At 31.3% G+C, this 27,977-nt stretch overlaps 2 long non-coding RNA genes across 2 annotated transcripts in view; one reads left to right on the top strand and one right to left on the bottom strand.

The window, feature by feature from the left end:
• The window catches only part of LOC141500697 (uncharacterized), a 386,762-nt gene that overhangs the window by 52,131 nt on the left and 306,654 nt on the right, over window positions 1–27,977 (top strand). The gene's annotated exons all lie outside the window — the stretch shown is intronic.
• LOC141498557 (uncharacterized) lies at window positions 20–7,563 on the bottom strand. Its single transcript, XR_012471684.1, has 3 exons — window positions 7,450–7,563; window positions 3,919–4,028; window positions 20–161 (listed from the first exon to the last, which is right to left on the bottom strand). It is a non-coding gene; the product is annotated as an uncharacterized LOC141498557 (long non-coding RNA).

The raw sequence follows: 27,977 nt of genomic DNA, 5'->3' as shown, positions 1-27,977 counted from the left end.
CTGCCACTGAGAAATTGCAGTCTAATTATAGGTAGATATATTCCATCTTCTTAAGAATTCAATTCATATCCTGTTCCCATGCTTCTCATCTTCCATGAAGATTTTCCCAGTTGATTGCTCAAATTTGCTTCCAATATTTCATCTGTACCCTTCTTTTTGTCCTGTCAGAAAGTATCATGTTTAATCACGCTTATGCTAGTTTTAAGTGTCCTAGTGACTTAAGGTTATGCATCCATCTTTTTAAAGATTCAATAATTTCAAACTATTTTTGTGAAATTTTCCATAACCTTTCATGATAGTATCTCTTGGATATCTATCTATCTATCTATCTATCTATCTATCTATCTATCTATCTATCTATCTATATATCTATATCTATATCTATCTATCTATCTATATATATATATGTATGTATAAAACCTGCAAGATAATGGTATTTTTATTTTATTCTGCATTTCTATTTGTCATATATCAGCAACCCTTGAAAGCATGACCAACTTTACGTGCTAATAATTGGTTTTTTTAACACTATCTATTGTTCCTGTCAGTCCCTACTCAGGGAACATGAATATAAAATTCACCTATGTTTCAAAGGAAAATGAAGCAATTGAATTGAGTTTTCTTTTTTATGTAAGTATAAAATAAACTAGCTTTGAAGTTCATTGCTGCTGGCAAAACATCCATTTATTATAGTCACTCACTTACAGAACATTGGATTTAGATGACTACATTTTAAAGTCAGTTTGGCTCAAATGAGCTTGACCATTGGCATTTCCTCTGTAAGTAAGGGAATACTCATAAATATTTCAGAATAAAGAGGTCATTCTATTCCTTCTACTCTCAAATCCAAAGTCAAACTGCTTATTCACAAGAATGTTAAGAGCTTTTCCCTTTGATCACTAACCCACAAATACTGAAATATAATGGAATTATTTGCCTTGAGTACAGTGAAAATTTTAGTTAGTGAATTTCTTCTATCATCTTTGTCTTCACCCTCAAAATATGCCAAATTTCAGTTAGTCAACAATCATTTATTAAGGAACTATGGTAGAGCAGATACTCTGCTAAGCTCTGGGAATAAAAAGAAAGGAAAACATAATCCCCTGGTTTCCAAAAACTTGCAGTCTAATGTGAGGTACTACATGAAAAAAAATTTGCTTAATGTTACAAAAAGTTACTTGAGGTGCATATGAACAATAAATATTAAATATACTTTTTATATTAGAAATAAATGATAAGTGCTGTAGGGCACATATAGACTAATGAGAATGTTCCCAAAGTCTGATTCACATTAATAACATTCTTTGTTTATATCTGTCTTCTATCACCTGCAACCTCTATATCTTTATATCTATTTCATAGTTTTACTTTTCCTTTATAACTTTATCTAATCTCCCCAAGCTATGAGATGTTTTGGATAGTTTGTAGTATAAAATGTAAACACAATTCTGTGAAAGATTTATTTGACTAAACTGTTTCTAAACTATATTTTGTTTTCTTTTTTAAGGTATTTACAAGGCAAACGGGGTTAAGTGGCTTGCCCAAGGCCACATAGCTAGGTAATTATTAAGTGTCTGAGGCCAGATTTGAACTCAGGTACTCCTGACTCCAGGGCCGGAGTTCTATCTACTGTACCACCTAGCCTCACCTATTTTTTCTTCCTCATTCTTTTAACTACTTTGAGTTTTAAATTGCCTTTCTAAATTATTTCTATAGCTTGAGATGAACTTCAATAACCTGGTATTTATTTTTTTCCAATTAAATCAGTCATTTTGCATTTCTTCTTTTACTTATGAGTAACTCATCAAACTACAATGTCCTCTCCCTTAGAGACAAGTTTTAGAGATTCTTTGATCTTTCAATACTTTAACGTCTATCATAAACAAAAAAGTGAGTAAAGAAAAAACAAATAGTGACAATTTGGGTCCCCAGATTAATAATTACTAGAAAGTGAAATAATAGGAAAAAATCAAGGTAATTTTGCATCAAAGGATTAAAAACTTAAATGAACATCCCCATTAAATGTCATTTTGCTTTACTTTTGGCCTTAGTCTTTGGGACAAAATATTCTTGTCTAAAAGAGAAAGGAAAGGAAGAGTAACATTGTGTTCTTGTATTTCTATTGACAGGTTATGTTAAAAGAAAATAACTACATTTGTAAGAGTTAGAATGGTAAAAGGAAGTTAAATAATGTGGGGCTAAGAGCCATTCAGCTGTGGGTATACACAGGGGCTTAATGGTTGGAAGCTTGGGTTTCAGTTTCAATTTAAGAATTCATGAATCAAAGAATGTCTCACTTTACAGGGTAGAGAGCTATCGGAAGGCGATCATACTTACCACAATAGAACTCAAACAATCAATAGAAGCAATTAACAACAAGTGTTTCTGGCCATTTGAAATGTTACTTCATTTTCTGGAATTGAAATGAAATGGATCTTTCTCTTTTATCTCATTTTACCTATGGTGATACCATGGCAAATACCATGTAGATATAAGGCATATACCATGTAGATATCATATAATACATGTAGAAATAATTTGGAGGGAGGGACTTAACAGTTTAAATAATGCTTCTCTGTGTTTTTATACTTATATGTTGCTTTAATTAGTTTTAGCTAGTCAATTAAGCCCTTTGTTCTGTTATTTATATAAAACTTCCTATAATTTTTTCCTAGCAGAATTCTTTGAATTCCCAAATTGTGACTTAATGACAGATAACAGGAAATTTAAAATAATGAAATTTGTGATTCTCATGGTGTTTTTGAGGCCTATAATGTTTAATTTCAAAGAAAACATCAGATTGTAAACTTTCCATAATAAAAAGAGCAGATTATTTTTTCTCTCCCTTGTTTTCATTTTTTTGGGGGGAGAGGTAGTGGGAGAACAATATAAGATGCCTAGATTCCTAGTCTTACTATTGAATTGGCTTTGGGATAAAACATTAATTATTAATGTAGGATCTATATGGCTTATATCTCAGGGGTAAGTGGTTCAATTTTGTAGCAACACCTACTTTATGTACAACTTTATATAGCTATAAGCATGAAAGACAGCAAGGTTTAAGTAGTGTTAGATTAGGATTTTTGTTATTTTTTTTTTGCAAGGCTAACGGGGTTAAGTGGCTTGCCCAAGGCCATACAGCTAGGTAATTATTAAGTGTCTGAGACCAGATTTGAACCTAGGTACTCCTGACTCCAGGGCTGGTGCTTTATCCACTATGCCACCTAGCCACACCATAAGTAGTGTTAGATTAAAGTTGGGGTTCAGGACAATGGATAATATTCTTTCTTGGCTTTGAGAGCATATTTTTCATAGATTTTAGTCAGCAATCATAGATAAATTGGTTATAGATAGAGATATTAAAGAAAAAAGATCAGATAGCATATCTATATCTAGACAGGTATAATATCAATTATATATGTGTAATATTTATAAAAGGTATTATATATTTATGTCTTATTTAATAGCTTATATAGGATTATATCCATATATATCTCCAAACACACACACACATGTGTGTATATGTGTGTGTGCGTGTATGTGTGTATGTGTATGTGTATGTGCATGGGTGTGGGGGGATGGGATATATAGTTTGGAAGGTGGTACATTTCGTTAGATTTAATTGTCTTGGAAAAAATGGGACCTGAAGTAGGTTGATTACTGGATGGTGTCAACCCAGAGGACTTTTTAAAGAGAATTTCTGAAGGCTTCTGTTTCTAGACCATGTCTTTTCAAAAAACATATCAATGATTTTCTTTTTGTAAGTCATTGTAACATGAGAAGCTTACAATATAAGAAAGACAACACATAAATAGGTGTTGGAAAGAGGTATGGAAGAAACAAAGCATGATAAAAATTCTGCACAAAGACAAGAAGGACCTTATACACTTTGTCCAAGCAAGAAACACAGAATCTCACCTGTAAGACCCAGATGGTCAGGATGTGGAGTTGAAGTTGCAGGAGGAGGGAAGGAAGATGTTGGAGAATGGAGTGATCTTGAGCAGATAGCCAAGCAGTGGCTTGTAGTCCTGGTCAGATATTATTAGTAAAAGGCTTAGCCAATATATTGTTCTATAAAATATTCAAGATTTTAATCCACAGTTCCAAAAGACCCAATCGAATAAATTGAAGTGAAATACTATTAAAATAAATTACTTGATTTCACAGATTCAGCTGCCTAAGTATGGGGTGAAAGAATCATGATTAAAATTAATTTCTTTTAATTAAAAAAAAGTTTAGGAATTTTGTTTATATGAAAATTCAATTATAGCTTAAAAGTATGATTCAATACTAAAGCAGAAAATAAAATATTAGACTAAATTAAAAACAATATAGTGCAAAGAGAAGTATATAATAATTGAAATATGTATCTATGAACCTCTACTATATGCTTAGTGGTGCTAAGTTGTTTAAATAAATTCTCTCCTTTGATCCTAACAAAAAGAAGTATCTTAATTTTTACACTGAAAAAAACTGAGGCAGAAAGGAAGTTAAGTACCTTCATCAGGGTCACAGGTGTTATATCTGCAGTTGAATTTAAATGGATTTTCCTGACTAGATGTAGTGCTCTATCCATGCTTAGTCCAAGAGGTGATGGATTTTCAAACTCTTATACTATCAGACCCCAAGTCTATTTCTTAGCTGCAGAATTTTGAAACTATTCAAAAATATTTTCTAGTCTAAAGAAATCTATAATAGTATGTAGTCTATTGGCATACCCAACAAGAGAGGAACACATCTAAACAAAAATGAGAGGTATATAATAGAACTTATCCATAGTCTTCCTACATTGTAGGGACAGCTAGGTGGCATAGTGTATAAGGCGCCGGCCCTGGAGTCAGGAGGACCTGAGTTCAAATACGGTCTCATACACACCTAGCTGCACGACCTTGGGCAAGTCACTTAACCCCATTGCCTTGCAAAAAAAAAGTAAATGAAGGACATAATATTCCTATAGTGTAGACCATATATACATACAAAAAAGTATACATATGCATATATTTGTGTATAATCAAAATAGTTGACAAATTAAAATGCATTCCTAGAGATCTTCTTCTAATTACAAATTGTTTTCAATCTATTTGTTTGTCAATTATTTTTAACCTTCTGTTTTCCATCTGATCAACTTTTGCTATTCCTGGATAGGAGCATATATATTATTGTTTAAATACAGAGAATATCATACAAATTATTTGGAACTGATAAACCTTACACAGTTCCTTTTTATGAATACCATATTTTAGGTTATTGTATGCTTGTGAATATTATGAACTAATCTATATATTCGATAAGAAAATTAATCTACATAGCATAGTAGGTACAAAAATAAACATTTGTGAAAAAAGTCAGTCCAGAACTGAGAAGAAAATTATCTGTTTAATGGGTTAACAAAAATGGTTATTGATAATATAGGCACCCTTTTTAGAGTCTCAAGTTTACCATGATCCATGAAAAAAAGGAAAGGGGCGGGGGAGAAAGAAACATGAGAAGATGAACACTAGAATAACTAGCTGGTCTGCTTGTAAGCAACAATATTTTTTTTTTCAATAGAATGGTTGCAGTCTAATGGAATTTTGAAAGGGAACTGTTGGAATTCAGTATTACAAAATAAGAATACCTCTAACTCTCCTGGGAAAGGCTGGAGAAGAGCAGTCTCAGTAAAAAAAAAAAAAAAAAAAAGGAAACAGAGCTATAACTAAAAGGAAAGAGTTTCTGTTATTTTTCATTGATTACTAAAGTGCTGGTATTTTATAAGCATCCTCCCCGCAGTGGAAAGACAAGTAACATGATAAGAGATTCTGTCTTTTGCTAGATTACCCAATATCTTCTAGTGAAATTGCTAACACTATTTTCTGGTCTGCCTTCCTTCTCCTTCTCCTTCCCCTCCTTCTCTTTCTCCTTCTCCTCCTTCTCCTCCTCCTTCCCCTTCCCCTTCTCCTTCTCTTTCACCTTCCCCTTCCCCTTCCCCTTCTCTTTCTCCTTCTTCTCCCTCTCCTTCTCCTTCTCCTCCTCCTCCTCCTCCTCCTCCTCCTCCTCCTTCTCCTTCTCCTTCTCCTACGCCTCCTTCTTCTCCTTTTTCTTCCTTCTCCTTTTCCTTCTTCTCCTTTTATTCGCCTTCTCCTCCTTCTCCTTCCTTCTTCTCCTTCTCTCTTCCTTCTCCTCCTTCTCCATTCTTCTTCTTCTTCTTCATCTTCTTCTTCTTCATCTTCTTCTTCTTCTTCCTTCTCCTCCTCCTCCTCTTCCTTTTTTCCCCTCCTTCTTCTTCCTTCCCTCCTTCCTTCCTTCCTTCCTTGCTGCCTGTCTGCCTGCCTTCTTCTTTCTTTCTTTCCTTCTTTCTTTCTTTCTTTCTTTCTTTCTTTCTTTCTTTCTTTCTTTCTTCCTTTCTTCCTTTCTTTATTTCTTCTTTCTTTCCTTATTCATCCTCTAATATTGTTGCTATTGCTATTATTATGATTTTGATTTTTGAATTCAAGTAAATTTAGATGAGAAATGGAATCTGCATAAAATATGGTAGCACACTTTGACAATGAACTCTCTATATAAATATACCTTTATATAAACTCTATATAAATATACCTTTTATACATAAATCTTACCCAGTATTATATTTATCTTAGATGCTCTGAATAAAAGGCAATCTAAAATTCTTTGATGAAGAAAATACTTTTATTCCTAAACATGTATTTATGCTAATTATTAATAATCTAATATTTCAGAAATTGAATTTGCTGACATTAAAGTGTGAGGACTTTGACTATCTTCATCTAAAAATTATGTTAGATAGTTGATATTTCTATTTGGATTCAACATCCTGCTAGGAGTATGGTTCCCAAAAAACAGCACCCTTTATGTAGATCATAACATTTATGACAACATTTATGGAAACTTGCAAATTAAACTCCCATCAAGATCATGCACATGAAAATCCTACTTTTCCTATGAAATATTAAGGGAAGTTTACTGATACATTTGTATCCAACCCTTCTGGATAAAGGAATACTATCTGTCAGTGAAAATTAATTGGGGGAGAAAGTAGGAGAAAAAATAAATACTTGATAACTTTTAAAATTGATAGGAATTTATAGAAAAAACTTTGTTTCATAAGTGATATTCTTTCTCCTTTTTCCCATTTCTCCTCCTTTATAACAACATTGTATTTCAGTAATTTCGAATGCTGTATGACTTAATCAGAAATCAAGAAACAATAAAACAAGTTCAAAATAGAAGACATGTGTAATAGCTCATTGGGAAAAAAAACAATTTCCTTGGGGAAAAATAAATCAAGGAGAAACAATTTAAAATTCTTGGACTACCTGAAAGCCATGATCAAAAAAAAAAAAAAAAAAAACTAGTTGCCATCTTTCAAGAAATTATACAGGAAAACTGAAAACTGTCTGGATAATTTAGAGCTAGAGAATAAAATAGAAATTGAAAGAGTTCACTACTCACCTTCTGAAAGAGATCCCAAAATGAAACCATCCAGGATTATTATAACCAAATTCCTGAGTTCCCAGGTCAATGAGAAAATATTTCAAACAACCAAAATGAGGCAGCTCAAGTGGCACAGAGCTATAGTCAGAATAACACAAGATTTAGCAGCATTTACATAGAAAGATTAGAACTCTTATGATATGATATTCCAGAATGCAAAAGATCTTGGATTATAACCAAGAATCAACTACTCAAAGATAGATATTCAATGAAATAGAGAATTTTCAAAAATTTCTGAGGAACAGACCAGAACTGATTGGAAAATTTGATCTTCAAATATTAGATTCAAGAGATGCACAAAATGGTAAGCCAGAAAGGGAAATCATAAGTTACTCAATAAAGTTATATTCCTACATGGAATGAAGATACTGGTAACACAGAAGAATGAGAATCAATTATCATTATTAGGACAACTAGAAGGTTATTTATAGCTATATCTCTCTATTTAGATAGAGATATTTCTCTATATCTATCTCAATTTCTATAGCTATATAAATGTATAGATATAGACAGATCTCTATAAATGTATATGTATGTATGTTTGTAAAAACACATTCATATGTATAAGTGTGTTTAGATATATGTATGTTTTATGTGTGCATTGTGTATGTGTATATAAATATGTGCATTTGTGTAAGAATACATACTTACATGTACATATGTATATTGTATTTATCACACATTGTACATATAAACACATACATAGAGAGAGTTTGAGAGGACATAGATGTGAATTGAATATGGAGAGATGGTATCTAGTTATGAAATTAGGGGATGTGAAAGGAATATACTGGGAGAAAGGGAAAGGCAGACATAGAACAGGGTAAATTATCTATTAGAGGCAAGAATAAGCTTTCACAGTGGAGGTGAACCTCACTGTGATCATATTTAGATCCAAAAGGGAATAATACACATACTGTATTGGTGATATATATTTGTGTTTGTGTGTGTGTGTGTGTGTGTGTGTGTATCTTATCCTACATGAAAGCTGGATGAAACAAGGGAAGGGGGATGGTGAAAGGAGGAAGATCAGATCGGGATGGGGGAGTTAGAAGCAAAACACTTTTGAGAAGGAACAAGATTAAAAGATAGAGAAAAGAATACACAGATTGGTAAGAATACAATGGAGGGTAATACTAACTGCAGTACTATCTAAAAATAATTTTGAAGCAAGTCTCATTTCTCAAATATATAGAGAATTGCATTAATTTTATAAAAAATAAAATCCATTCCTCAACTGATAAATGATCAAAAGATAGGCACAGTTTCAGGATGATTTGATCAAAGTTATTAATAGCCATAAGAAAAAATTGTTCTAACCACTAATTGTAGAAATTCAAATTAAAGCAATTCTGAGGTACTATCTCATGTCTATGTGATTGGTTTACAGGATAGAAAAGGGAAGTGATGAATGTTTGAGGTGATGTGGGAAAAAATGAGGCTATAATGAATTGTTGGAGTTGTGAACTGATTCAGCCATTCTGTAGAGCAATTGGGAATTATGCACTAAGGGTAATTAAAGCTAAACCTACCCTTTGACACAATAAAACCATTACTAGGTTTGTATTCCAAAAGAGATTTTCAAAAATGAAAAGGAGCTATATGTATAAAAATATTTATAGTAACTCTTTTCCTGTGGCAAAGAACTGGAAATTAAGAAGATGCCCATAAATTAGGGAATGGCTCAAAAAATTGTGTTTTTTTTTATTTTGTTGTAATACTAGTATGCTATACGAAAAAGGAGCAGGATGCTCTTGGAAAAGAAAAGAAACTGGAAAGAATTTTATGAACTGATGTAAAGTGAAATGCAGTGTGTACAAAGTAATAGCAATATTATTAGATGATCAGCCATAAAGGACTTAGTTATTCTTAGCATTACAATGATTTAACACATCTCTGAAGGGTTTATGATGAAAATTACTATCCATCCTCAGCAACAGAGAACTAATGGTGTCTTAATAAAGAATAAAGTATACTTTTTTAGCTTAATTTTTCTTAAAATGTATTTAGGGGTGTGGAAATCTGTTTTCTTTTACATATTGATTATTATTGAAGTGTTTTTTATGACTATAGGTGCATAACCTATGTTGTACTGTATTGTGGTGTGGGGGAGAGAGAAGAAAATTTGAAAAATCAAAGTATTAAAAAGGAATCTTAAAATTTGTTGGGGAAAATGAAACAACAATAATTTAATAATGAAATTTTACATACACATTTTATATGTTTATTCATGTATAATAAAAATCCCATTCAACTTCCACAAATTTGTAGGCTAAATGCATATACATAAATGGAGAAAAATTAATATTAAGAAGCTTATTCCATGAAAAATCTGAGGAAGAAGAGATTGCCTAAAGGAAGAAACAATAGGAAAGTTTAATGCTAGAGCAGTTTGGTTGAACCTGGAAAACAAAAGAGAACAAGAGGCATTTAATAGATGAAGAATAATGGGAAGTCCATTCAACATTCCAGAAATGAATTAGTAATTAAGATGTGGTGACAACAATGGCAGAAAAATATTGAAATTGCTAAAATATGGAGCATTTAAGGACTAATAATTTGAACCAATATATCAGCAACATTTCATCAAGCACTTAGTATTTTCCAGGCAACATGCTCAGTACTGGGGATAAAAAAAATAAGAAAAAAAATTATCTCCATCCTCAAGATTTGTACAATCTATTTGAGAAGCAAACAGACACATAAAAAAGATTATACTGAATATATCCATATTGGTGTGTATATGGATGTATTTATGATCCCATATGTATGTATAGTCATAGACAAATCATGAAAAACATTTATTATCAGGTTTGTTTGGTTTACTTATTAAGAAATAAAAACTAACTAAAATTTTTTTTGAGAAAAGATATTGTTTCAGAAAATACTACAGGAAGAATATTCCGATGATGCATCTTAAAAAAATATAGAATTAGAAGTTAGCGCTTAGAAACATTACAATAATAGGAGCATATTGTAACAGTATAATATGAGGTATTGAGGACTTTATCCACAACTGAGTTTAAGTGGAAAGAAAGCTAAAGACTAAAAGGAAGGAATTATCATTATTATTATTATTATTATTATTATTATTATTATTATTATTACTGTAATAATCATCATTATCATTTCATTATAGTTAATGGCCTTTTATATAGCATGTTTACTTTTGTGAATTAAAAATAATTATCATGTTTTATTCTCAGAACAAACCTAAAAATGGGTGTTATCCTTCATATTTTTACAATTAAGGAAGCTGATGCAAGCAAAGATTAATTAACTTGCCCAGGGTAACATAGCTGGTAAGTGTCTGAGTCCAGATTTGACTTCAAATTTTACTGTTTCCAGTTTGAGCACTCTATTCATTGTAGCAAAATTACATTCGATAATGTTTTCCTCTGGAAAAAATGGAGTAGAAACAACATCAGATGAGTATCAGTTGATGAGATAGTATGACAGATCAAATTATGGTGATATCAATATAAATGAGTTATAATAAGTGAAAGTTTTTGGGGGACTAATACTAGTTCAGATTTTTAGAATGTTTAATTTGTATGATAAGTATGTCTATGTTCTAGTGAGATATTCAGTGTATAAGGATGGACAATTGTAAAATATGGAAGTGAAGTATAGATTTCAATCACATCACTTATATATTTGAAAGATATTTAGTCAAAGGTTATAATTATTAAAAACAAGAAAAGATATGATCATCAAATGATCCTAGAGAAAGAAGATAATTATGGCAAGGTGAACCTACACCTTCTAATATACTTAGTTATAAGTTAATAATCTTGATATTATGCTGAAATACTCACTCTTCTTCATTTCACATATCTATTTAATTGTCAAATTTTGTCCTTTCTCCTCTCTACTTACACAGATAGCAGCATTGTTTGGACCTTTTTTATTCTCTCACATTGCTTATTGTGATGATGATGATGATGATGATGATGATGATGATGATGATTATGATGATGATGATGATGATGATGATGATGATTATGGCCCTCACATTGCCTTAGGCTCCTTGCCACAAGTTTCACTATTTGGTATCTTAGGCAGAGCTCTGAGTGTCACTCCCCTATTCAATCAAATCCAGCAGCTTTAAATTGCCTTAAGGATTAATTAACACTCATGATATTTTTTACTGGTTGTTCTTTACACTTGGAATTTACTCTTTCCTTATATTTCATAGAGAAACACTAATCTTTTTAAAAGAAGCTAAGACATATAAAAGCATTCATGAATCTCCTATTAGTATTTTGCACAATAAACAATTTTGTATTTAATCAAGTTATTCACATTCATATTTATTTACTTCATATGCAAGCTATATGAATTCATAAACATATGCATAAATACACACACACACACACACACACACAACATCGAAATTATTAGAAACTTGTCCCCTGAACTAATCCTTTGGTTATTTTTTCTTTTTCCTCTTCCGTTTTTTTCTCCTCACAGCTCATTTTCACATGTTTTGTTAGCATATTTAATTAAATACATGAAAATAATAATTCACAGTGATCCTAGTTTTTAGGATAATAGGTTTACAGTTAGATTTAACAAAAGTTCACTCAACTCATTTTATATATGAGGAAAATGAAGTCCAGAGTGGTAAAATGACTTGTCTGACATCATATATACACAGTAAGAATTTTAACTCAAGTTTCTTGATTCCAAATCCCTTTGTATCATGTCATATTTCCTTTTACTTGGTTTTACTAAGAAATTATAAAGATGATTTATTTATTTATTATTTTGTAGAATGATGCTTTCCTCCCAAATTATTTAGATAGCTTAAATCATTTTATTATCATTGAAAAAATTAGTCTTCATCCTTTCCTGGGAATCTCTCTGCTCTCAGTCTTTTTATATTTGAGGAAACACACACTTTGCTTCTTTAGTGAGGAAAAAATGTATTTTTGAAAATTCCTTTAATGATTTGACTATTGCTATGTAAATATTAACATAGAGGTTAGAGATTCACCAAATTGTACCATATCTTAATATATCCTCTGGTGATTTACTCCTCAGGAATTGACTTTAGGGGACGGAAAGAGAAAAAGAATGAGCAGTATTCTTAGATTTACTAAATTTAAGTATTTTAATAGTTTGGTTTTTTTAAGTAATTTTAAGATAAAGGTCACCCGGGAGTTATAGCTCAACTGCTCAAACAGAACTATGATTCAATTAATGTATATTTTCCCTTCAATGATGCAATTTTCAATCCATTTCTATGTTTTTGTTTTCTGTGCTCAACTATAACCTCTTATTTGTGAAGGTGAATTTGAAAATCTGTTTTAGAAAGAAGTTTATTAAGCCAATTGTTAGGTGGTTAGTCAGAGAATGACTGGTTCTCTCCATGAACTTTTGTGAGCTTATATCGTATGGAATTCAGATAAGTAGGCAATGGGAAGTACCCCAAAAAAATAAATAAGAAAAATAAAAAGTATTTTGAGATGTTTGTCAGCAGGTCAGTCAATTCAATTTGGGGAATCCAAAATAAGAGTTCTGTGTGGACCCTAAACTGCACCTGAGTAGAGTCAAAATAAACCCTGGATAGGATCTAAGAATTGTTCACATCTGTCCAACTTTTCTCCAAGGTCTGGTAGGTTAGCTTGATTTTTACAATAAATTTTTGAGTTAGATCATTTTTAGACACATAAAGCTAACTTCTCAAAGTATCAATAATAAATAATAAATATTTCCCATACCTTTCATTGGTTTTCCACAGTATATCCAACTACTAATACATGAATTTATATATATATATATATATATATATATATATATATTATGTATATGTGTATAAATATATATATATATATCCTGTTTTATGAATATTCCTCATATTATGAGGAAGCTGATTGAAGAGATTATTCTCAATCACCAAATAATCAGTCCATCCTTTCCTTTGAACACATATTTCTTGGATATTATCCTTCAATCAATGAAATGAGAATATTATGCCTAACTCTTGACATGAATACATTAATCAAATTGCTATACATTCAAATTTTCTTTAAAAAATGTTCTGAATTTATGTTTAGATGGGAAAAACATCATCATCCTCATTAGTTTAATCTGATAGATCAGCCATATCATTTCAGTCACTTTTTACAGGCTCTAGACCTTAAAAGAAAAAAAAAAGTGTGGATCCTGATTTAATAACTGATCATTAATATAATAGAAATCTAATTTCCCTTAGTAGAAAACTGCAAGTATCATATGCAAATATACCTCTTTCTAATTACAGATTTTCTACTTATAGGATATATTCTTGTTCCTTGTAGTTTAACTTATGAAACATTTCTTATTCATTCATACTTTGAATCTTCTTTTATCCTAGAATTGAGTCATGCTTTTCTAAATGTCTTTTCCTCTTTTCATTTTTTTTCCTTTGAGATCTAAACTTTTTCCTCTTTTTTTATCTTATAGCGTTAGTTCATGGGTTAGAAAAAGTAGAAAATATACTAGGCTGTAAGGTTGGTATTGTGAGTGTTAAGTCTTGTGATATGTTAGAATTCAAAATAATTAAGAAAATCAACTTTCTGAGGAAAATAATTTAAAGATTAAAAAAAGTCAAAATTATTTTTCTATCTGAAATTTTTTATCAACTTCCAAAATTTTGTATCTTGCATCTGAGCATATTTCTTTGTTCAGAGAAAAAAGGAGGACAGATAATTAGATTGAAAAATATAGTCCTAGTAATACAATGTAATTTTAAGCATAGGAGGAATTTTAGTGGTGGTGAATACAGTAGTATCAAATTCAAAAAGAAGTCTTCAAAAATAAAATTAGTAAGTCTATGTGTTACAAATTAATTCACTTTTTAAATTCAATATTATCTATGTGTTTTGTTTTCATTTGTTTTGTTGAACATTTCCCAAATATAATTTAATGTGGTCTGAACTACACTCAGGACTAGTGTGAAACAAATGCCAGCTCCTTCTTTAATTCTACTTATCTAGTTACCACAGTTTCTAGAGGAGGAAATTAAATTACACAGAGATTTGAAGAATTCATCAAAGGTCACAAATCTATAGATAACCTTTTATGAATCCATTGTCACATCAATGGCATGATGTTACATCAGAGTAGAATTCAGAGACAGAATTCTTAATAAAAATTGTTTTAATAAAATAAAATTTAATAAAATCAATTCAATATAAAGGTGTCAACTCTCAGTTGAAAATGTTAGTTTTATGTTATCTTCCCTCCTGCCAGAAAAATTAGAGAATTTTAATTACTCTAATTTAAAAGGTTAAAATGCTGACATTTACCTAAAGCCAAAGTGGATCACTTTACTTAATTTTTGATATTGTGTAACATTAAAATTTTAATATCTAACACAAACTATTTTGCTTTAAAATCTCAGCAACAGGGGACGGCTAGGTGGCATAGTGGATAGAGACCTGAGTTCAAATCCCACCTCAGACATTTAATAATTACCTAGCTGTGTGGCCTTGGGCAAGCCACTTAACCCCATTGCCTTGCAAAAACTAAAAAAAAAAAAAAAAAAAAATCTCAGCAACAATTTTTTGAAAACCCATATATTTTGATTTTTAGTGTATTAATTATAAATATAGTATAAGTTCTAGATGGGCAATGGACTCTATTTTTACGATATTTTCCTTTGAATTTCCTTGTTAAGAAAATAATCTTGTGCCATTATGATGGAATCATGTGATATGAGCAAAATTCTATGATTGTGAATGTGAAAAATAAGAAAAAATATTTATGCTATCATTCCTCTTTACTTTTGTGAATCATTTTCACATTTTGTGTATATTCTGTTTCCATAAAATATTTTGACTATTTAACCTCCGGTAAATATTCATAATTCTATAGAAATATTTAAAAACTTTTCAATGCCATTTGCCTACTGTTATTTATTTTTGTTTTGTTTTTTGTTTTGTTTTTGAAAGGGTTAATTTACTTGCCTAAGTTCACACAGGTAGGTAATTATTAAGTGTCTGAGGTCATATTTGAAATAAGGTCCTTCTGAATCCAGGGCCGGTGTTCTAACCACTGCACCACCTAGAAGCCCTTTTTACTTAATTTAACTCTAGAAGGGAAGAAAAAATCATTTGCCAACATCTAGAAAGACCAAATGATATTAACAGTGAAAAATTCCATTGCATCTTTATAATGTAGTTAATAAATTATATGGACAAGAAGGAGTATAGATATACTTAATATGAACTTAGTGTATGTTAATTTTAATCATGATGAATTTCAGTTGTATAAACATTCTACATTGATGCAAATCAGCATTTTATCAATGGTTTGACTAGAGCACAGGCAAATTAAGAGATGTGTGTAGGATCACAAATCAAATACGTGTCAAAGACAGAACTGAAAAGTCCTAAGTTCTTTCCACTTTACTATCCTGCTTCACATGGGACTGCTATTATTATAATACTCCCATCCTAGGGAATTAGTTAATTTGGCAAAAATGTCACACCCATGATAATAGACTGGTAGAGTTGCTTCATTGGTTGACTTAGTTAAAAACACACTTTCTCTCTCTCTCTCTCTCTCTCTCTCTCTCTCACACGCACACACACACACACACACACACACACACACACAGACACAGACACACAATCACAAAGACACACCTATATGAAGATATTTATAATTACAAATTTGTATACATACTATAGTAAATGAATACCAGCCAAACATTAAGTATTTACTAGGCATAATCCCAGATGTTAAATATAAAAGGATAAAATGAAATAAATAAATGAAATTATATTGACTTAAAGTATATATTGAGATTTGTACTGAGCTTATTACCTAATAGAATTCTTTCTCAATATTTTTTTTTTTTTGCATTTAGAGGGTTGGCTCTGTTTATATTACAATTTTGAAAAAAAAATTAAGGCTTCTAAATATGTCCTCTTCAGTTATGTCTTTACCATTCATTTGCTAAAAACTATTTATTTGCTAATAGTCTTTTGAATATCTACTTTTTAGTCTGTTTATTTATTCTATCTAGAATAATTCTTTCTAGAGTTAATCATCCATTAGTTAGCTAGTTCAATAAACACCTAAATGGCTATTATTTGATCTTTTATCTGTTTAGTTAGTTATTTGAGAATAGGTATATTTCACCTATCTTGCTCAGACTGGAAATGCTGTGGCTCTCATTATGAACTGATTAAGAATTGGCATAGAAAGTTTTTATCTATTCTGTTTCTGACCTGAGCTTGTTCACCCTCCTTAGGTACTCTAGTGGCACCTTCTCTAAAATTCCTCTGAGTGCTATAAAATCCAGTGACTTCCTATTGCTTTCTGAAGAGAATTAATATTGATATGTTTGATTTATAACCCAAGTTCTTCCTACCTTGCTAGTCTTCTTATTTACCTTACTATCCAACTTATTCTCTAATTCAAAGGCATTGATGCACTCATTGTTCCAGGAATTAGACTTTTTATCTCTAGTCTCTAGGCATTTTATCTGGCTCTCCCTCAATCCTGGAATGCTCTCCCTCCTCATTTCTAACCACTCCCTTCACAGACTTCTTTTAAACCCCAACTAAAATCTCATCTATTAAAGGAACCCTTCCCAATTCCCTCTTAATCCCAGTGCCTACTCTCAATTAATCATCTTCCATTTATCTTGGATAAATAACTTCTTTTGTGCAGTTTGCTTGTGTGTTGTCTCCCAATTATATTGTAAGCTCTTTGAAGTAGGAGCAATCCTGTGCATCTTTTTGTATCCAAGTAACTTAGCACAATGTTTGGAATATATTAGGTTCTTAATGAATGTTTGTCCATTGATCATTGATTGGCCTTAGGCTTACTAAAGTGCAAAATTTAGAAAATTTAAATAACCCACAAGCATCACAAATCAATCTATTAATTAAAAAATAGTTACTAAACACTAGTTCCTTGTATACAAAAAGAGACAAAGAATAACCTCCATCTAAAAGGAGGAGACAACAAGCAAATGCATATGCAAAAAAAACCACACTATATACAGGATAAACAAAGGGAAAGCACTGAAATAAAGAGCTGTTTGGGTAGCTATTTTTTTCTAGGTTTTTGCAAGGCAAATGGGGTTAAGTGGCTTGCCAAAGGCCACACAGCTAGGTAATTATTAAGTGTCTGAGGTCTGAGAATGGATTTGAACTCAGGTACTCCTGACTCCAGGCCCCATAATCTATCCACTGCGCCACCTAGCTGGCCCTGGGTAGCTCTTTTTTTTAGAAGATGGGATATTAATTGGCACTTAAAGGAAAACCAAGGAGGCATGTAATTAGAATAGGAAGATAATTCCATAAATGGGAAACAGCCAGAGAAAATTCCCAAAACTGAAAGGTGACATGTCAGGTTTGTGGAACTGCCAGGAGACCAGTATCACTGAATAAAAATGCTTAGCTATTGTAACAATCCAGATGGGAAGTGATAGAGGCCTGCAACAGAATGGTGGCAGCATCAGAGGAGAAATGGTATTGTATTCCATAGATGCTGAAAAGATGATAATGGCAGACATAAGCTATAAATTGATATGGGGGAAAGGAATGAAAAAAATGTATGATGATCCATAGGATAGTGAACCTGAGGGACTGAAGGATTATGTTCTTTCAAATAATAGGAAAGGTGGTGGTAGTCAGTTTAGGGGAAAAGATGAGTGTGGTTTCAGATATGTTGAGTTTTTAGATGTCTGCTGACATCCAGCTCCAAATGTATGAATGGCAGTTAGAGATAAGAAACTGAAGTCAGCAAAATTTGGTCGAGATTGATAGATTTAAGAGTCATAAATCCATGATATTTGATGGCAACACCTGGTGAAGTTGTATAGAGGAAGAAAAGGAAATGGGTCAAGATAGAAGTTTGAGAGACAACTGTAGAAGGAAAAAGTTCCCATAAAGTTTACTTAGAAAGTGTGGAAAGGAAGATTGGGAGTAGAACCAGGAAAGAAAGATATTCCAAAAACCTAGAGAAAAAAAAGGATAAAGGGGAAGAAAGTAGTCAAATAGTGTCCAAGACTGCAGTGAGGTCAAAGAGAATGAGGTTTGAAGTAAGATCATTGGATTTGTGTTCTAAGGTATTATTAATAATGTTGGAGAATTATAAAGGATTAAGAAGAGACTGGGAAAAAATAAAGTGGAAATACATAAAGTAAATGGTCTCAGTTCAGTTTGTTACACAGAGCAGAAGAAATATAGTATGATAGTTATTGGAGATGGAAGGTTTAAATTAGTTTTTTGTTTTCTGTTGTTCTTTTTTCTGAATGGGGTAGGAATGACAAATGGATTAGTCTGATGGTGGAGATGGGTCAGAATGGGATCATTTGAATAAGTACAGGGGGCAGCCTTAGTGAAGTATAAATGCATTTATTATGTGAGACAGTGGTAATAGAGAAGGAAGTGACAGAAGGAATCAAAATGATAGGAGACAGGGGAGAAGAGGTAGCTCACAGTGAATGGTTTCCTTTTTAAAAAAAAATCTGTAAAAATAAGTCACTATGCCTATTGTGAAGGTCTATTTTAAAATAAGACCATTCAAGTCTTTAAGTTTTGTGGTAAATTTCAAATTAATTAAGTATAAATTAATGAAACATCACTGTTTCATTTAAAAGGAGATAATGCAGAAATACAAAAAATGTTGATTATATCCAATAGAAGAAAATATATTCAACTTTAATATGCATATATATGTAAACTTTAATGTACATGTTAATTATCTTCTATTATTTTTGAAAGGATGCTTTTAAAATAATTATCACTAATTTTTGAATTCACAATATGAAAACATACATAGCTATCTATAAGTTGACCAATTTACAATAAATGCCTTATGCTGGACACTGTTCTATTTGATAAGGGAGAAATAAAGTGGTAATTTATAATTATTGACCTTAAAAAATTGATAGATGAGTAATCGAACTGGCAAAGTAAAAGGAAATCTAAGCAGATCATTTCTTAGTATTTGTGATTTCATTATCTAAAATATGGCTGAATATTGCCCTCAATAGCTCTGGTGTGGGTCTGGACATGAATTTTCGAGAGTCAGGTTGGGTAGACAAACATATCCAAACACGAAAGTTTGGGAAGTGAAAATCTACCAACTTTATTTTTGTAAACTCAGACTTTTTATAGCAAAAACTTATCTCATAAATGACTGGTTAAAGGAGACCCAGTTTTACAATTTCCTGGGTAAATTTACAATATTTGTTCTTAGAAATATGCATACTTCTCTATCAAAGAAACCTTTTACAACCATCTCTGGAGCCACAGATTATCCTAGGTCAGCTTTCACTGGTGAGCCAATGGATCCATACAATGAGCAATAATCCATACATAATTTTGATGGAAAAAGTCACCAAGTATATGTGAATATCACTCCCTGGGGCTGGCCCACTACAGCTGAAGTTCAATAGATAGATAGAGAGATAGATGATAGATAGAGAGATAGAGAGATAGAGATAGAGATAGAGACAGAGACAGAGATAGAGATGATAGAGATATATAGATATCTTTTGGTCCTCAAAAAACTCTGGGAGGAGAAGTTGTTATTATATTCATTTTACATAAGGGAAAATTAAAAACAAGACAAAGACACTGATGTAATGTCTGAGACCATATTTCAATTAAGGTCTTCCTAACTCCAAATCTGGCATTCTATCTACTTTGCCACCTGACTATCCTAGATCTTTTAGCATGTACAAATAGATTTTTTTTTTTGCTTTTGCTTTGTGGAGATAAAAATGTAATATTGATAAAAAGTTATGCATACTATAGTAACATTGGGGACATATTTCTAAAGGTTTTATAGAATGGCAGGAATGATTCACAGATCCACTAATACTGCTTTAGTATACCTTTTTGAGAGTTGCTCCTTTTCATCTTGACATCTTTACTAGAGTGATATATATATACATACATATATATATATATATATGTATATATATATTCAAACTTACTTTATTTTCTAAAATCTATTTACCATGTTTGGGATTTTTCCATAGGTTCCTTGATAGCTTGAAGTTCTCCTTTTTCAAACTCTTCACATGTTTTGACCATTCCCCAATTTCAGAATGTTCCTATCTTCTAAATTTTGATCCCTTCCTAACATATCTTGATTATAAGACTTTTTATTAAAAAAGTTTGCTGCAAATATTTTACAGTTACTTTATTCTTATTCTTTTTATTACATTAGATTAGTAGCTAAACTTTACTTCCAAAATATTTTAACTTAATCGTATGGAATAGAATTATCTCCTTTTAAACAGATCTTTGAAATTAAGCAGTTTAGCAATCATTTATTAATCACCTAATAAAGATGAGGAACTTATTATTGGTGATATTCAAAGACACATGAAACACTCCATGACAAACTATTTTACAATTTTCTTATGAATGAATTGTTGTAGTTAAAATTCATCACCTGATGACCAGTTTTATTGTGCTGAACATGTCTCTCCTAAGTAGAGGAAATCTTAGATAACAGGCAGAGCATTTTATAAAAAAGGCTATTTAAACAGTAGAATATGCCAAAGTTAATGCTTGAGTGCCTCAGAATTCCATAACCCAATATTATTTCTATGGTATATTGAGTCTTCAAAAAGGATTTAATAGAAGAATATTAAACTTAAAGATAAAATCTTTATTTATAAAACTGAACTTGTTCTAAGGTTATTTCTAGATTACAGGGAGACAACCTTGGCACTTTCTTCTGATCAGTTTGAATATAATCTCTTTCATGTGACAGATTGTATAGTGTAATTGCATGTGACTTTATGAACATTGCATATGATTACTGCCTGCCCTCTAAATAGATTAACCTTCCAGGCCAGCTGGGTGTTTCAGCCTAGACTTAATGAAGTTCTGGCATTTTACTGTTGACAGTTATGATTCAGTCCTTGGTTATATTCAGAACTGGCTATTTTGATTTTATTTTCTCTTTATAGGTAGAATTCTGCACTAAGACATAGGAGAAATAGAATTCTGCACTAAGACATAGTAGAAACAAAAGATTTGAACTCAGGGTTTTTGACGCTAAACTCAGCATTCTTTCTACAACAGTGTTATTCTAGAAGCTGCATATGGATAGAACAAAATGCTTGGAATCAGGAAAACTCATCCTTAGTTCAAATTCAACCTCAAAAATTACTATGTGACACAGAGCAAATCACTTAAACCTGCTTGCCTCAGTTCTCCATTGATAAAATGATCCATATAGTGAATTGGCAAACCACTCCCATATCTTTCTCAAAAAGTCATCCCAAAAAGACATCATGAAGAGTAAGAAAAGACTGAACAACCACATGTAACACATAGTGACAATATGAGTAATATTACATGGATATGCCATATTTTAAGAAGAGTTCTCAATTTATAATCTCTAAAATTTTACATTAGTTTCTGACTTTAAAGATTTTAGAAATCATTTTCCATAATTCAGGTGGGCTAGATGGCTCTATTCTATTCATTTCCTCCTGCTGAATATTATTATTCACTCAAACTGACTGTCTCACTTTCCCTCAAATAGTTTTTTTTTGGTCTCCTCTCACTGTTATTGTGGTCATTATTATGTAAATGAATAATCTTTTAAATTAGGAAATAATCTGTCCTCTCCTATGGTAAGAGTATAGAGTATTGTTTAATATGGAGAATTAAAATGAAAAAATTCTCACTAATGCTATAAAATCACAAACCTGGGAAACAAGTCCTATATGTCAAGAAGTTGGTTAAAAATCTAAGAAGGGAATAACTTTCTTCTGTAAATCTAGGGTTGGGCAATGGATAGGCTAGAAAATAGCTAAACACTAGGTTTGCTAACAACACATAATGCTTAATATTTCATACCAGTGAACAAGTTGAGATCATATCTAAATCATACTTAAGCCAATGCACATTTTGGTGACTTTGCCCTGCTTCTTTTGAATAGGTCACATATGATATTCTGCCTTTCAAGAGTAAAGGAAGGGTCAGCTAGGTGACTCAGTGGATAGAGCACCAGTCCTGGAGTCAAGAGGACCTAAGTTTAAACCCTACCTCAGACACTTAATAATTACCTAGCTATGTGACCTTGGGCAAGTCACTTAACCCCACTGCCTTACAAAAACCTAAAAAAAGAATAAAGAAAAATAGTTTTCCATCCTGCTAACTACTTTCTGAGAATATACTGGTTTAGAATTAGCAGATAGAGATACTTCATTTCTCTTTATGCAAGGTAATTGAAACATCCTGATAAACTATCTTTGCTATTAAATTTATCAACTCAAAGTTCTGACATAAAGTATGACACCATAAACCAATTAACACACCATGAAATATTCTGTCAAATCTATAGAAAGAGGAGAAATTTATGGCCAAGTAAGAAATAGAATGTTATAAATTGCCAAATTGATGATTTTGAATACTTTAACTTTTTAAAATTTTGTACTACTAAAATCAATAGTGCTAGCATTAGAAGGAACAGAGAGAAAGCTGTCAAACAATTTTCAATGCCAGTTTTCTGAAAAAGTTCTCATTTCTAAAATATAGAGAAAATTGCATAATGTATAAGGTTATAAGTCATTCCCTAATTAATAAGTGATAAAAATATATCAAACAGTTTTCAAAAAGAAGAAATTAAAACTATATAAAATTATTTGAAAGGGTGCTCCAAATCATTACTTATTAGAGAAAGGCAAATTAAAACAACTATGAGGTTTCACCTCATACCTATCAAATTGGCTAAGATGATAAATAGGGAAAACAATCAATATTGGAGAGGTTTTAGGAGGATTGAGACATTAATGTATTGTTGGTGGAATTGTGAACTGATCCAACCATTGTGGAGAGCAATATGGAACTATGCCCAAAGAACAATAAAACTAATCATACTTTTTGATCCAGAAATAGCAATAATAGACCTATATCAAGAAGAACTAATAAAAATGGCAACAGTCCCCCAAAATATTCACAGCAGTTTTTTTTAGTGGAAAAGAATTGATAATTAATAAGATGTCCATCATTAGGTGAATGGCTGAACAAGTTGTGGCATATGAATTTTATAGAATTCTATTGTTGTTTAAGAAGCCATGTATGGTTGTATTCTAGAAAAGCATAGAGCAAATTGCAGTAATTGAGAATGAGCAAAGGGAGCGGAACTGAGAGAACATCATACACATTAACAATATGGTAAATTGATCAACCTGGATGGATATAACTTCTCTCAGCATTCAGAGAACTAGGACAACCCTGGGAAACATGCTAGGGACAATGCTCTCCACACCCAGAGGAAGAAAAACAAAATAAAACAAACAAAAAACCTACAGAATCTGAATGAACACTACTTTTTAAAAAGTTCTCTTATGTTTTTCTTTCCTATCTTATGAGTTTTCTTTGTTTTCCCTTAATGCTAATTCCCCATACAAAAAATGACTGATCTATAAATGTGTTAAACACAAATGTGTATATACAATATTCACCAGACTGTTCACCATCAAGGGGAGAGGGATGGGAAGGCAGGAGAGGAGGCGGGGAAGGAAATTATGTAACTTAAAAATATGCATGTGCATGTGGATGAATGTTGAAAGGTTTTCATGACATGTGATTAGAAAAATAAAATAAAATATCAATTGAAAATAAAAAATAACCTTCAAGAGTTGGGATTTTGAGTTTAACTGATGCCTAAGGTCACATAATAAATATATAGTAGAAATAGAGATTGAATGCATAATCTTCCTAACTTATGAGACCAGTCCTCTATACATTTTGCCATGCTGCCTTTCACATTAATCTTTAATTTGACAATTATAATTGACACATTTTTTATTTTTTTGAATTTCCAACAAAAAACTTTATGTTGCATTAAATATACATTATTCTGCATATTTAAATTAGTATATTTGATATATTTGTCTAATATTTTTTTTACTTTCTCCTTCCCAAAGCCAATAGTTCCATATTACATGAAAGTTAATTTTCACTCCTAAGCATGCTACTCTTATCTTGTGTCTATTTAACTCCATTGGTTGTTTGATTTATGTAATTGAAATTGAATTTTGATCTTATTGTCCACTTTTCCTAGATGGTTTAACTAGGTTAATTTTAACATTGAATATGAACTTTTTTAACAAATGAATATCCCTCTCTCTATATATACTGTTTCAATAATATTGGTCTAGATTTCCCGAGTTTGATGATTACTTTGTCATTTAGAGCAAAAGAAAAATCTTGGTAAAATAATGATGAATTAAATCTATTAATTCCGTAATCTGTTTTATCTGTCAATCTTTTCAAAGACAGAAGACTTTTTTTTTTGTTTTTGCAAAACTACTTACTCAGACCCAGAATATAAGGGTCAGAATGTTAATTCAATAATATCCAAGACTGTCCTCTAAGTTGACTTAATAATTGATAGTAAATTGACTGTTTAGCAGTTTTTCAGTTACTATTTCAATCTTAAAAGAATAAAGCAAGATAGTATTTGGTTTATTGCTTTTGTCAACTATTATAGGATAAAAATTCTGATTTAGTCTTTTTTTTTGTTTTTCCACTAAGCATGCAGGGATACATGTATTTTCTAGCCCCATTTAGTACTTTGACTTGCTAGATAATCTTTTGTGTCCTGTTTATTTATAATGCTGTTGTCTTTTTTTGCATTCTGAATAAAGGTTAAAAAATCATTTGAAGTTGAGGCTTTTTAAATATACTATATCTGAGTAAATGATTCATCTGTTATTTGAGGCAATTCTTTACTGTTAAAATATATCAATAACCCTGGCACATTGGAAAACTGTAAGATGGCATATGAGAGTAGATAAGGACAGTTTCCCAAGGGAATGGGAGCCTATAAAGAGTAATCTAAATGAGAACAGAGAGAAGTAGGCAAAACTACCTTTTGGTTCTGTAAAGAAGAGAAACACAAGTAAACCATGTAGTAATAACAGAAAGAACAGGTGAATGAAAGAACATTCAAGTTCTAATACTTAAACCTGTTTGCTTTACTTCACGTTAGTATATTAACTTCTCTGGGCATCATTTCCCTCATATGTGAGATGAGAAGATGGACCAAGGTAATCTATAAGGTCTCATCAGGCTCTAAAATTCAGAATTCAAAAATAGTGTAAGATTAAATACACTTTTGAAAACTTCTACAGCTGGAAATTGGAGTTTCATAGAAATTTTTCATAGTTTTCCGAGAAAAGAGTTCCAGCTTTAGAATTCGTAAAGCAAGTTGGTTACTAATAAATGTCATGCAAGTGATACTAACTCAAAATTTGCCACTACAATACAATATTGAAAAAAATGACAGAAAAACACACCCAAACACACACACACACACACACACACACACAAATTTCTCCACAACAAACATTTGAGATGTTTAATGTGTACAAAAAGAGATTATAATAATAATAATTATTAGTATTATTATTATTTATTTTATTAAATTCCTTTTTGGTTGTGACTGACTGTCCAGATTTCATCATCCTTTCTCAACTGTTTTCTTACTTTGAAAGATCCTTCCAAATTTGTGTACTTTTCACCTTTGAATATATCTAGACCCTCTTTAGTCCCTTCAGTCACCCCTTTGAATTCAGGCTTCTACCTGTCATTCTTACTCATTCATTTCCTGGTTCTTTGGACCTTTCAGACTTTGCTGCCATCTACTCCACTCTTTCCTTCTTCAACTCACATACTTTTCAGCTCCCTTTTATGTGCTGTCTATCCCCATTAGAAGTAAATTCCCCAAAGGCAGGGACTTTTTTACTTGTATCTATATCTTCAAAATTTAGACCAATGACTGGAATAAAATGCCTACTGATCTCTCAATATCTATTTTATTGAGAAGGTATTTGAGATTTAGAGAAATTCAAAAACCTTCCTATCATCAAATAAGTAATAAATATCAGAGATGGGAAAGTCAGATCTATTTACTCGAAGTTCCATTGTCATTCCCTTAATGGCAAGGTAAGTCATAAATTTAAAATACCAAAGTCTGTCATTAAGAGTCATCTGTACTGGAGCAAATGATTCAGAGATGCTACTTAAAGAGGAAAAAAAGAGTAAAATGCCTTCTTCATGAACTAAAAATGTTATATTAGGAATCTTAACCCACACGTAGAAGAGTATGCAGCTATTGATAACTGATAAATTTAACTGCACAGCTTAGGGATTTAGCTATTCAATAGACATTCATGTATAATTTAAAGGTATTACTTTTGAACATTGTGCTAGCAACTGAGAACACAAAGATAAAGGCAAAATAACTGCCCTCATGAAGCATTTATAAAGGTATATTAGAAACAGAAAAAGTCACATACTTCTGAATTTTATCTTGTTTTATTTTATTTACTCCATGATTCACTAAAAACATTTGGAATGCTGTTTTGTATCAAGCATATTAAAGGGTGAAAAAGATCATACACTGGACTTAGAAAGTCAGGGGAAAAACTTCATATATTTTACGGGAAAGGGAGTTTTCAAGGGGCATGATGAAAGTGAACGAGCAGTAAATAAAAGGGTATATTATTTAGAGAAGTTCCTTTGAGTTTTAAACAATCGTGTGTCATGTTTCTCACTATTTTGCATAGTCCTAGTGAATAAAATAATCACACCTTCTTATTCTTTTTTGTGTTTTATTTAGGAAATCATGTGTCTTACATTTCCTAAGATTCTTTTTTCCTTCCCCTTTCCTTCTCCTCTTTTGTCCTCTTTGTTGTTACATGAAATTCTAAACAAATGAGTTTCCGATTATAAAGAATTATTACTTTCATGTATATCTGGACTCAAATTTGAAAGAAAAAAAAGATAATTCAAATTGTTAAATTGGAGGATCCTGTTTTAAATTTAAAATAGAATGAAAACTAATTTAAAAATAACATTCTCCTCCTGACAATAGGTTGATAAAACCTTGGTTTAAAAAGTTTATTCAATGATTTTTTGAATTTTACAAAATAATTTTTAAATATCATGTACAAAGTACCATTATTACATTACTGTTATTATTATTATTTTTATTATTATTATTAATTATTCATTTCCCCCCCCTCTTTTGATAAGTGTCAGATTAAAACAATTCTAGGACAAGTCATTATTTTCCAAGTTTTTTTTTATATATTTGTGTTCTTAGTGTCCAAGTATATAAAATAGCTGTTATTTATAATCATTGAATCATATAATTGGAGTAAAAACCCATTTTTCTGTATTTTACTGAAAAACAAATGCAAGAAATCAGAGCAATAGACAGTGGGACAAAATTGAAATAATCTTCATAATCTTCCCACATTATCTTTATTTCTTCTAGTTTTCGAAATTTAGAAAGTTCCCATTCTGTTTAGCTTGTAGAGATGCATTTGCTCCTACTAACAATACTAAACTTGAATTGTTCTGGTTCAGTGATATGGGATTTTTGTCAACAATTTGATCCATTAAAATATATCCTTTTCTAGTGGTTTATTTTTTAATGTTAAAAGATAATTTTGTAAATGTTTTTATAGTCTGGAGGATTTTCTTTCAGAC

This window comes from Macrotis lagotis, chromosome X, assembly GCF_037893015.1.
Source record: "Macrotis lagotis isolate mMagLag1 chromosome X, bilby.v1.9.chrom.fasta, whole genome shotgun sequence".
NCBI classification, from domain to species: Eukaryota; Metazoa; Chordata; class Mammalia; order Peramelemorphia; family Peramelidae; genus Macrotis; species Macrotis lagotis.
The sequence above is the reverse complement of the archived record's forward strand: the minus strand, read 5'-3'. Positions and strand labels throughout refer to the sequence as shown.